This window comes from Oncorhynchus gorbuscha, unplaced genomic scaffold, assembly GCF_021184085.1.
Source record: "Oncorhynchus gorbuscha isolate QuinsamMale2020 ecotype Even-year unplaced genomic scaffold, OgorEven_v1.0 Un_scaffold_1305, whole genome shotgun sequence".
Lineage (NCBI taxonomy): Eukaryota > Metazoa > Chordata > Actinopteri > Salmoniformes > Salmonidae > Oncorhynchus > Oncorhynchus gorbuscha.
In genome coordinates, this window is record NW_025746122.1 from 75,814 (window position 1) to 88,362 (window position 12,549).

The 12,549-nt window shown below is 42.2% G+C and overlaps 1 long non-coding RNA gene across 1 annotated transcript; it reads right to left on the reverse strand.

Moving 5' to 3' along the window:
• Positions 1 to 3,558: 3,558 nt before the first annotated feature.
• Positions 3,559 to 9,390, reverse strand: LOC124022140. The gene is made up of 3 exons (XR_006836352.1): positions 9,095 to 9,390; positions 6,289 to 6,380; positions 3,559 to 5,864 (listed from the first exon to the last, which is right to left on the reverse strand). It is a non-coding gene; the product is annotated as an uncharacterized LOC124022140 (long non-coding RNA).
• Positions 9,391 to 12,549: the final 3,159 nt, after the last annotated feature.

Here is a 12,549-nt window from a genome sequence, read left to right on the forward strand (position 1 = left end):
GTATAGTGCAATAGTAAATTTACCTATGATGATTCTCCATATGAAGTCTGTCTCATATGTCAGTGAGGATCATGCCTCTCTTATGATCTCTGTTCTCTTTATATACCTTTTTACAGGGGAAGTTCGCAAGTTTCTGGAGCTGTGGCTAAACCACACTTTCACACTGACACTGCCCTGCTGACACTGCCGCTTACTCGGGGACTGTAGATTGCTTACACTGAGTGCTTACTCGGGGACTGTAGATTGCTTACACTGAGTGCTTACTCGGGGACTTTAGATTGCTTACACTGAGTGCTTCGGGGACTGTAGATTGCTTACACTGAGTGCTTACACTGGGACTGTAGATTGCTTATTACGTCATCTTAGACCTGTGTCTAAATGGAAGCTTCTTATTCTAAATCTAGGTCATGCACTACTAACTCCCATTCTGCTGCTTCCGTGTTACTGTTGGCTGATTCTACTTAATGATACCAGCTGGTTGTTTCTACCACTTGAGGCGGCGTAGGTGGCATGTCAAGCGTCAGCTGGGAGAAGTCTATGATAGGTATCTCCTCTGCTTCCCCCTGTTGTCCAGTTTCTGCAGGTGTGGTCCATGGTTCCATGAGGTCCTGTGAATGCCCTGTGTTGCTGTCCCCATTGCTTGATGGAGTGGGCAGATTCTTTTCATCTCTTGTCACACCAGATATACGACATCCATAACTAGTGGTTTCCTCATTAGCATGGAGGAGTTTATGCAATCAAATTGCCCTCGTGCTGCAATTTTAGAAAACACAAAGGGGCCTGTATTGTAGACCAAAAGTCTTCTACCACACTGCTTAGAGTTTCAACAACATGAATAACTTATTTCTAGTCTACAATCTTAGATGTTACTACTAATGTGAAAACAAGACAAAATATGACTTCTTGCTCATTTTAAGACAATTTTAACATTCATTACAAACATCAATTGTTGTACAACATCATGGCTATGCTGTTGGCATCAACTTTACACTGGATTATCGCTGTTGTGGGCCTTTAATCATCTGTCTGACTTTGTTGTTCACACAGGAGAGAGACGTGACTATCGTGGATCCTCTGGGGAGCCTCAACAACCTCATGATGCTGAGGAGAGACAGAGAAGACCTCTCTCCAGATCAGAACACCTCAATAAACACCCATCAGAGACCCACAGGGAAGAGAACTCACTGCTGCTCTGACTGTGGGAAGAGATTCACATCATCAGGCATTACAATTCATCAGAGAACACACACAGGAGAGAAATCTTATAGCTGTGGATCAATGTGGGAAGAGTTTTACAATCATTAATCTCTCTGAAATACACCAGAGAACACACACAGGAGAGAAACCTTATAGCTGTGATCAATGTGGGAAGAGATTTGCTAAATCTGGCACCCTGACTCAACACCAGAGAACACACACAGGAGAGAAACCTTATAGCTGTGATCAATGTGGGAAGAGATTTGCTACATCTTGCACCCTGACTCACACCAGAGAACACACACAGGAGAGAAATCTTATACACCAGAGAACACACACAGGAGAGAAACCTTATAGCCTGTGATCAATGTGGGAAGAGTTTTAGTCGATCTGGAGATCTGACAGTGCACAAGAGAATACACACAGGAGAGAAACCTTATAGCTGTGATCAATGTGGGAAGAGATTTGCTACATCTGGCACCCTGACTCGACACCAGAGAACACACACAGGAGAGAAACCTTATAGCTGTGATCAATGTGGGAAGAGTTTTTTGTCTGATCTACACCAGAGCAGGAGAGAAACCATATCTGATCAGGAGAGAAACCTTATAGCTGTGATCAATGTGGGAAGAGTTTTGACAGCAGATCTGACACACACCAGAGAATACACACAGGAGAGAAACCTTATAGCTGTGATCAATGTGGGAAGAGATTTGCTACATCTAGCAGCCTGACTCAACACCAGAGAACACACACAGGAGAGAAACCTTATAGCTGTGATCAATGTGGGAAGAGGCTCTACACACCAGAGAACACACACAGGAGAGAGCTGTGGTCAATGTGGGAAGAGTTTTTCAATCTGGCCATCTGACTCTACACCAGAAACACAGAGGATTGAAATTCATCTGTGACCAGAGATAATCTGATAAAAGATCTCTGATCAAATATTAAAATACATACATGAAGAAGTAGTTACATGATTTCAGTGAATTAATGTCACAATGTAGAATGTTTTTTACATTGTAGGAGGAGAATTGTATTGATTTCACAATGTAGAAGCCTAAACGTTTGCCCCCTTATGAATTGATTTCAACATGTTACGAATATTAGCCTAATGGGAAAAATCCAGGCCCTGAAATGGAAGAGTACTATTTATGTGATCAAAAATCAAATCAAATCAAATTTATTATATAAATCCCCTTTACATCAGCTGATATCTCAAAGTGCTGTAGAGAAACCCAGCCTAAAACCCCAAACAGCAAGCAATGCAGGTGTAGAAGCACGGTGGCTAGTATAAACTCCCTAGAAAGGCCAAAATCTAGGAAGAAACCTCGAGAGGATCCAGGCAATGAAGGGTGGCCAGCCCTCTTCTGGCTGTACCGGGTGGAGATTATAACAGAACATGGCCAAGATGTTCAAATGTTCATAAATGACCAGCATGGTCAAATCATAATGATCACAGTAGTTGTCGAGGGTGCAACAGATCAACACCTCAGGAGTAAATGTCAGTTGGCTTTTCATAGCCGATCATTAAGAGTATCTCTTCCGTTCCTGATGTCTCTAGAGAGTTGAAAACAGCAGGTTTGGGACAGGTAGCACATCCGGTGAACAGGTCAGGGTTTCATAGCCACAGGGAGAACAGTTGAAACTGGAGCAGCAGCACGGCCAGGTGGACTGGGGACAGCAAGGAGTCATCATGCCAGGTAGTCCTGAGGCCTGGTCTAGGGCTCAGGAGAGAGTGAGAAAGAAAGAATTAGAGAGAGCATACTTAAATTCACACAGGACACCGGATAAGACAGAAGAAGTACTCCAGATATATCAAACTGACCCTAGCCCCCTGACACATAAACTACTGCAGCATAAATACTGGAGGCTGAGACAGGAGGGGTCAGGAGACACTGTGGCCGATGATACCCTCGGACAGGGCCAAACAGGAAGGACATAACCCCACCCACTTTGCCAAAGCACAGCCCCCACACCGCTAGAGGGATATCTTCAACCACCAACTTACCATCCTGAGACAAGGCCGAGTAAAGCCCACAAAGATCTCCGCCACGGCACAACCCAAGGGGGAGCGCCAACCCAGACAGGAAGATCACGTCAGTGACTCAACCCACTCAAGTGATGCACCCCTCCTAGGGATAGGGTTAGAGGCAGAGAATCCCAGTGGAGAGAGGGGAACCGGCCAGGCAGAGACAGCAAGGACGGTTCGTTGCTCCAGAGCCTTTCCGTTTACCTTCACACTCCTGGGCCAGACTACACTCAATCATATGACCTACTGAAGAGATGAGTCTTCAGTAAAGACTTAAAGGTTGAGACCGAGTCTGCATCTCTCACATGGATAGGCAGACCATTCCATTCAAATGGAGATCTACAGGAGAAAGCCCTGCCTCCAGCTGTTTGCTTAGAAATTCTAGGGACAATTAGGAGTTGTGTTACACTTACCACGTTGGTGACCCACTTGAATCAAAATGCAACACTTCAAAATGTGGCGTGCTGTTTTCTACAAATTGTCCTCTAACCAGGGATGTACTCCCAGGGATGTACTCCCAGATTCCGTGTGGTTTTTGAGCTGTTAGTTTTAACAGGACGTGCAACCTCATCTCTCTCCTCTCTCACAATTTTTTTAGCATGATATCGATGAGTGATGACAAATAAGTGTTGCATTCCCTTGTTTAGTGACCCCTAAATTTAATGCATCACTCCCAAATGTAGCTGACTCTTCTGCAGGTTGTCCTCTAACCAGGGAGGTAAAATATATCTCCCATTTCCATGTGTTTTTTTTGTTGTGTCAGTTTCAACAGCACGTACAACCTAATTTCCCACCTAATCGATATCAGTGATTTATTGCTATTTGTCAAAACAACAGTGTTTCTGGTGCTTGTGCAGTTTATAAGGAGCTTGTTTAAAAAATACAAGTAATATGATTATTGTGGCAGATGTTTGTGTATATAGCACATGTTATGTTTAGGTTTTCAATTTATCCCCAAACTGTTCCTGCATATTGGTTATTGATTTGGACACGTTAAAACTGTGTTTTGACATTGGGCTATCCCACCAAGCAAAATTATATTGAAAAGACGTTGAAAATATGACTATGCAATCAAATATTTCATATTTACATTTCATGTAACATTTGGTAGTGATATTTATTCATGCAACCAACATGACCATTTTTTGGTACAATTATATTGACATTGTTGCCCTGTTTTTAGAATATCAGGGTTAATTCTCACATGTGCCAAACCAAATGTTCTAGAGCATGATATTGGGGACTGGGCCCAGATCCAACAACATGCCTATCTAGTGAACCCTGAAAAGAGAGAGAAGCTCCGCAGTGAGGTGGAAAGTTATTACGGATATCGCAGGAGTTTCCTCTTGAAATCAGTCCGTGGTAAGGAAAACTTGGTTGCTGATTATCTCTGGGGTGGGCAGTCAAAAAGATTTGTGTTTTGCGTTGAGCCAGTGTGTTTATTTGGAGTTTTATCTCTTATTCTTTTCCGTATTGAAACTGCACTGTTGGTTAGGGGCTCATAAGGAAGCATTTCACTGTTGTATTCGGTGCATGTGACTAATACAATTTGATCTGAGTTTTGTTTGGGCTCGTTCCAAGAGGACGAGAGTTCTAGAAGCTAGTGAGTTTTAGGATTCTATAGAAAGAAAAAGGAGAAAAAAATAACATGATTCTTTATTATTATTTAGGAATAAGTGTTTTTTCTTGTTTTTAATTGTTGACAGCCAGTAGACACCATGTTTATATTGGTGAAGGTGAAGCATTGTAGTTGATTATAATGTGAAATTGAAGTTGTTTTCTGTTGGTGGTGAGCAAACGTGTCCAACAAAAATATAGGATATATTTGTTTTCTTAAGGGGGAAGGTGATACAGGCTTTGGTTTTTCTATTTATGTTTTGAGGTTGGACTTTAACACGTCTATCTCGTTAGCATGTTGGACGCACTGATTGGTGTCACCTCGTTAGTCAGTATGTAAGAGTGGTCCAGGTTCTATTTAAGAGTGTCTGGCCCAGTGCTCCAGTTGTCTTGATAGATGTGGAGAGTCAACACCTTTAGTTGCTCCACCTTTTTGGATTACTTCCTGTCTTTAAGTTTGGTGAGGGTTTTTCTTTTGTTTCCCTCTTCTTGGGCAGATTTAGTGGGTCTCATGGTGGGTGTCTTATGTCCCAGTTGTTGTTACTAGTCAACTTTCAGTGGACACCCCATAGTGTCTTTCAGAGCCCCTCCTAAAAAAGAAGCTAATATTTTGGGTTGGATATTGCATCCAATTAATATTTTAATCAATGAAATGTCCTTAAATGTTCATTAGTCTTTCAGTTATTTATCTTCTGTTTGTTATGTACTAAATATTTTAGTTTATTTTCATTTAGTTTTTTTCCTGTGAAGCCATTGTGTTGCATCCATGTCTGAAATGTGCTGTATAAATAAAGCTTGATTGATTTGATTTCAACAAATGAACCCAAAGACTGAACAATCAACAGACTCCTGGTCCCTCTTAGTATGAAAAACAGTATCAATCCCACTTTTCCAGCCTGCTGAAGGTGTGGTGGAGTGGTAAACACCACCCCCGGCTCTACCAGGGGCTTGAGGTGGTCTCCCACAGCTCTGCTTATGTCATGTTCTGTGGCCTTGCCGTTCCATTTCCTGACTGCCCCTGCAACACAGAAACACATTTAGTCATATTATATAAAACTCTCAAAGTCATGGATATGGAGCATCTATGGCCTCGGTTACACCTGGCACCTAAATGTGATTTCTGTCATCCGATCGCTCCATTAGGTTCAGATCTAACAGGATGGGCCTTTGACGCAGTCAAGCCACCAAATATGCATAAGCAATGTAAAGAGATGTGGGGAAAAGTAAATTCTACACAAATTACCTTCATAATATCAAAGAACAAATGTTTGTGTCTGAGGGAAAATTAACTTTCATACAGCCAAAAGGGGTGAGAAATTACACCAATATCAGTGGACAATTTGTACTAATGTAAATAAACATGGATGATGGAACATATTACCTTTTGCTGATGTGATGAACCATTAAGGGGACATAAATATTTACCATCTTTGACCTCTCACCTCTCTGGCTGTAGAAGTGTTCTTCCTAACCAGTCCCTCAACGGCTCTCTGACTGAGCTCCACCCTCACTGGGTCTTCAGAGGAGAGGAAGGCTGAGGAGGGATGGAAGGATGAATGGATCAGTCAGTCAATAAAGTGTAGAGCTGCTGTCTGACAAAATCACGATTTTAGTAGTTCATTAAAGGAAATAAGACTTTATGACTGCTGAATACCAACTATTAATCACCTAGATTATGTATTTTCAGGTAGAGATAGATCCTTGGGAAGTCACTAGCCCGTTGAAGTTGACATTTACAATTGTTAATGTAGGGTTGTCCCAAGGATCCCAGATAGCATTGACCATTGTGCATTCTTCTGTCTCTTTTACATAGCAGGTGATGGGTTCTGACTTCTGGACTTTTAAATATGAAATATCTTTATTATGTGAAATCTAATGAAACAATAATGAATGTTGATATGATGTACAATATTCCATGATGTTTCTATATGATAATAATAGCCTAATATATTTAATATGCCATACACAATTTTTTTTTAACGGTTTCACTAATTAATTTGAATTAACTTAATTATTATGATTCAACATCAGTTCACCGTCTCACCTCATACTGTATTGGAGCAGCAGCAGCTGACTGCCCAGTTCAACATCAGTTCACCGTCTCACCTCTTACTGTATTGGAGCAGCAGCAGCTGACTGCCCAGTTCAACATCAGTTCACCGTCTCACCTCTTACTGTATTGGAGCAGCAGCAGCTGACTGCCCAGTTCAACATCAGTTCACCGTCTCACCTTACTGTATTGGAGCAGCAGCAGCTGACTGCCCAGTTCAACATCAGTTCACCGTCTCACCTCTTACTGTATTGGAGCAGCAGCAGCTGACTGCCCAGTTCAACATCAGTTCACCGTCTCACCTCTTACTGTATTGGAGCAGCAGCAGCTGACTGCCCAGTTCAACATCAGTTCACCGTCTCACCTCTTACTGTATTGGAGCAGCAGCAGCTGACTGCCCAGTTCAACATCAGTTCACCGTCTCACCTCTTACTGTATTGGAGCAGCAGCAGCTGACTGCCCAGTTCAACATCAGTTCACCGTCTCACCTCTTACTGTATTGGAGCAGCAGCAGCTGACTGCCCAGTTCAACATCAGTTCACCGTCTCACCTCTTACTGTATTGGAGCAGCAGCAGCTGACTGCCCAGTTCAACATCAGTTCACCGTCTCACCTCTTACTGTATTGGAGCAGCAGCAGCTGACTGCCCAGTTCAACATCAGTTCAACATCAGTTCACCGTCTCACCTCTTACTGTATTGGAGCAGCAGCAGCTGACTGCCCAGTTCAACATCAGTTCACCGTCTCACCTCTTACTGTATTGGAGCAGCAGCAGCTGACTGCCCAGTTCAACATCAGTTCACCGTCTCACCTCTTACTGTATTGGAGCAGCAGCAGCTGACTGCCCAGTTCAACATCAGTTCATTGATGCTGATCAGCATGTTTTGAATCTGAGAGTAAATAGAGCCGACGTCAACTCTAAGAATGAAGGGTTCAACTGGAGTTGTTCTCAGATCCCCTAAGAACCGTAGGGTTCTTGGTCAATGAAAAACAGCCCCAAAAGGTTCTTCAAAGAACTTGTTAGAAGGTGGGTTCATCGAGGAACCTCCGTTGTTGCTGGACTTTTTCCGGGAACTTCGTAATTACAACTGAAAACGATGGTGACAAGTTTGGATGCGACAACAAGTTAAAAATGTTAAGTTGGGTTGATGTTTGGCTTTGAATATGTCTAGAAATAATCATTACAATAATATAACATACTAATAATGAATAACGAAGACAATGATGGTTTTCTGTGAATATCTTCCGTAACGTTACTATAGTTAATTACCGTAAATATTAGAAAGCCGGGTTTGACCGTCGGCGTTGTATGAGCTACAGTACAGTACCGTTATCTAGCTAGATAACGTTATGTCCTAACTAGGCACAACAGGGTTTAGATTATTTCCCTCAACTATATTCGTTCCCATGTATTGTATATCGTTTCCATAAAGCCAACATGGCTTTACACTCATTAACGTAAGTTTCCAATCTAGAGCAGTTCTCAGTTTTGTGATAATGAACTAGCAAACGTTAACTAACTAAGTAAGGACGGTGACCTGTCCAGACGAGATGTACAACGAACTGAATCGTCAATGGAGGGCTTTCTCTTTATATAGCCTGCTACAGCCAGCAACACTATTAACTCACAAGGCATAACGTTACATGTACAATACTATCCCATTTTGGAAACGTTACATGTACAATACTATCCCATTTTGGAAACGTTACATGGACAATACTATCCCATTTTGGAAACGTTACATGTCCGCGTTAATTATCTTAATTATCATTTCAGATCTTCTCAGAAATTTTTCAAGTGCATGGAATGGATATAGACAAAAAGAGAATTGAAGGACTAGCAGAGGTAGAGAGGCAGGGGTGAGAACACCATCCTGCTATTTTGACAGTCCATGAAGGGACAATGCAGAAGAGGGATTTGCTCTTATTCCTTCCCTTTCTCTAATGTATTTCGTAATAAAATTAGCAAGTGTAGTAACATCATTGCTTTACTTTACTAGGACTGGAGACCACAGCAGCGATCCTGCTCTTGTCCTACCTCTTCAAAGAGGGCCTGAGTGGCCTTTATGTCCGTGACATGGTATGTTTATGCACCATTCATCTGTTTCTTCATAAACATAGGTGTGCATGCTTATATAAAACTACAGCTGAACATTTGTTATGGTCTTTGTTAATTGTATGTGTATTGATCTTTTCTTACTTTTGTTGACACAGATTTCACCGCTCTTCACTCCTTTACTGCACATCGGTGGAAATCCATCTCACCGTGAGAGTGAAATCCCGCTGGCCTTTGATGGGGAGAACATCCACGCCCTCGAGGACGTCTCCATGGGACTTGGGGCTCTGCTTGGGCTGTATTTTTTATTTTCCCTTAAATTTCCCAAAAATGTCAGAAAAACAGTTATGTTATTAAGTTACTGTGTTCTGGGGATAAGAGAAGTTGGGTGAAGTTACCAGGGCCGGTCATAAAGATGGCAAACTTCCTAACATAACTAAGTGAATATGATATACACACTAAAGCTGAAAAATCTGTATTTAGAATCAAGTCTACAATGTTGTTAGTTTACCTATGATTCATTTTTAATGTATGTTGTTTTTATTATACATCATTATTTGTATATATTTTTTAAATGTCATGAAAAGCACTATATGAGGTAAATGTATTATTTATTATGGTCTGACATGTCTGCAGAAATGTTGCAATTTTTTAATGTGTTTTGTTTGGTAAATAGTTTTGTAAATATGAATTCACATTTGTTGTGCCACTAATTAAACAATTATTTAAGTCAATATTGTCAACCATTCCATTTGCTTTTTCAAGGACTCTCCATAGCAACACAGCAGCTCTCCAAACATACTCCCAGCAGAATAAAAAAATGAACTTTTGTTTCCCATACAATGACCATAGGATCCTCAACTGTTCTCTAACCTTTCAGAGACCACGGCAAAATCAAGCCTCCCAGGAACTATAGACCTTCCGCTGCTTTCTAAAATATCATCCCGTTTATTATCTAATTTTCAATAATCTGAGTAAGCATATTTCTATATGTTACTATCCAAACGTCAGATTAAGACTAATTTCCACATTCACACAACTCTCATATCAGTCACACAATGCTATTCCCAAACATACCTAATCAATTAGTTTTTCAACAATATTTTTACCTGCAGGAATATTTTCACATTTCTATCTCATGGTTAGTTCCTAGGATAATGCAACTCATACATTTATACTCAGAGCCTCCTGACTGGGCCCTGTTTACACCTCCACACAGGAATACACACTCCGATCCTCCTGACTGGGCCCTGTTTACACCCCCACACAGGAGTACACACTCAGATCCTGACTCGGCCCTGTTTACGCCTCCAAGGTACCCCCTCACATAGGAATACACACTCAGAGCCTACGAGGATTTTCTAAAAACTCACTTTAAAAAAAACTAGGTGTATAGAATCTGCTCGCTGCCTCTCAGGTCTAAGGTGGGTCCATCTGCTCCGTTCCCGAAGTGTGGTCTCCATGAGATTCCAAGTTTGAGGGATCCCTCGAGGACCATTTACCCAGGTCGTCAGGAGCGGTCACCAAGTCAAGATTCACATTCCCAAATGTGGTTGTTAATTTCATTAATATAAAATGAGAAACAAACTTAGCACACAAGTCAGATTTATTCTTAAACTAAATCTTTATTCACTTATTAATAAGGGAGCAGGTCAATACAACACACACATATAAAGTGAATCAATTGAGTGCTCTACGATAATATTGGCTGGTCAACAAATCACCCCCAGATGATTCGTTGAGAGCCACGAGACAAAAGTACAAAGGTATTTTATAGCTAAGATACACCCCTTTCAACCTACATGACCAACAACAGATGTATAGAACGGGTCACAAGGTTAAGATTTGTATGAAAGATACTTATAATTCTCAGCAGACAGTATCTGCTGTAAAAACAGTACTCTGTGTAGAAACCAGGGTCTGGCCCTGGGGTCATCTCTCCCTGGTAACATATAGAACAGAAACATTAACTCATAATCTGGAATACTGTCTCTTTAGGTTTTAATCAACCAAAAGACATTGTAAATCTCCTGTCAGTGTTTTCTCCCAGAAGCCCATCCTCAGTAGAACACAGACACAATAGTTCTAAGAACCCTCTATTCTGTTGCATAAAAGGACAACCTGCAGAAGAGTCAGCTACATTTAGGAGTGATGCATTAAATTTAGGGGTCGCTAAACAAGGGAATGCAACACTTATTTGTCATCACTCATCGATATCATTCTAAAAAAAATTGTGAGAGAGGAGAGAGATGAGGTTGCACGTCCTGTTAAAAGCTCAAAAACCACACAGAATCTGGGAGTACATCCCTGGGAGTACATCCCTGGTTAGAGGACAATTTGTAGAAAACAGCACGCCACATTTTGAAGTGTTGCATTTTGATTCAAGTGGGTCACCAACGTGGTAAGTGTAACACAACTCCTAATTGTCCCTAGAATTTCTAAGCAAACAGCTGGAGGCAGGGCTTTCTCCTGTAGATCTCCATTTGAATGGAATGGTCTGCCTATCCATGTGAGAGACGCAGACACGGTCTCAACCTTTAAGTGTTTACTGAAGACTCATCTCTTCAGTAGGTCATATGATTGAGTGTAGTCTGGCTCAAGAGTGTGAAGGTAAACGGAAAGGCTCTGGAGCAACGAACCGTCCTTGCTGTCTCTGCATGGCCGGTTCCCCTCTCTCCACTGGGATTCTCTGCCTCTAACCCTATTACAGGGGCTGAGTCACTGGCAAACTGGTGCTCTCTCATGCCGTCCCTAGGAGGGGTGCATCACTTGAGTGGGCTGTGTCACTGACGTGATCTTCCTGTCTGGGTTGGCGCTCCCCCTTGGATTGTGCCGTGGCGGAGATCTTTGTGGGCTTTACTCGGCCTTGTCTCAGGATGGTAAGTTGGTGGTTGAAGATATCCCTCTAGCGGTGTGGGGGCTGTGCTTTGGCAAAGTGGGTGGGGTTATATCCTTCCTGTTTGGCCCTGTCTGGGAGTATCATCGGATGGGGCCACAGTGTCTCCTGACCCCTCCTGTCTCAGCCTCCAGTATTTATGCTGCAGTAGTTTGTGTGTCAGGGGGTTAGGGTCAGTTTGATATATCTGGAGTACTTCTCCTGTCTTATCCGGTGTCCTGTGTGAATTTAAGTATGCTCTCTCTAATTCTTTCTTTCTCACTCTCGGAGGACCTGAGCCCTAGGACCAGGCCTCAGGACTACCTGGCACGATGACTTCTTGCTGTCCCCAGTCCACCTGGCCGTGTTGCAGCTCCAGTTTCAACTGTTCTGCCTGCGGCTATGGAACCCTGACCTGTTCACCGGATGTGCTACCTGTCCCAAACCTGCTGTTTTCAACTCTCTAGAGACAGCAGGAACGGAAGAGATACTCTTAATGATTGGCTATGAAAAGCCAACTGACATTTACTCCTGAGGTGTTGATCTGTTGCACCCTCAACAACTACTGTGATTATTATCATTCGACCATGCTGGTCATTTATGAACATCTTGGCCATGTTCTGTTATAATCTCCACCCGGCACAGACAGAAAAGGGCTGGCCACCCCTCATAGCCTGGTTCTTCTCTAGGTTTCTTCCTAGGTTTTGGCCTTTCTAGGGAGTTT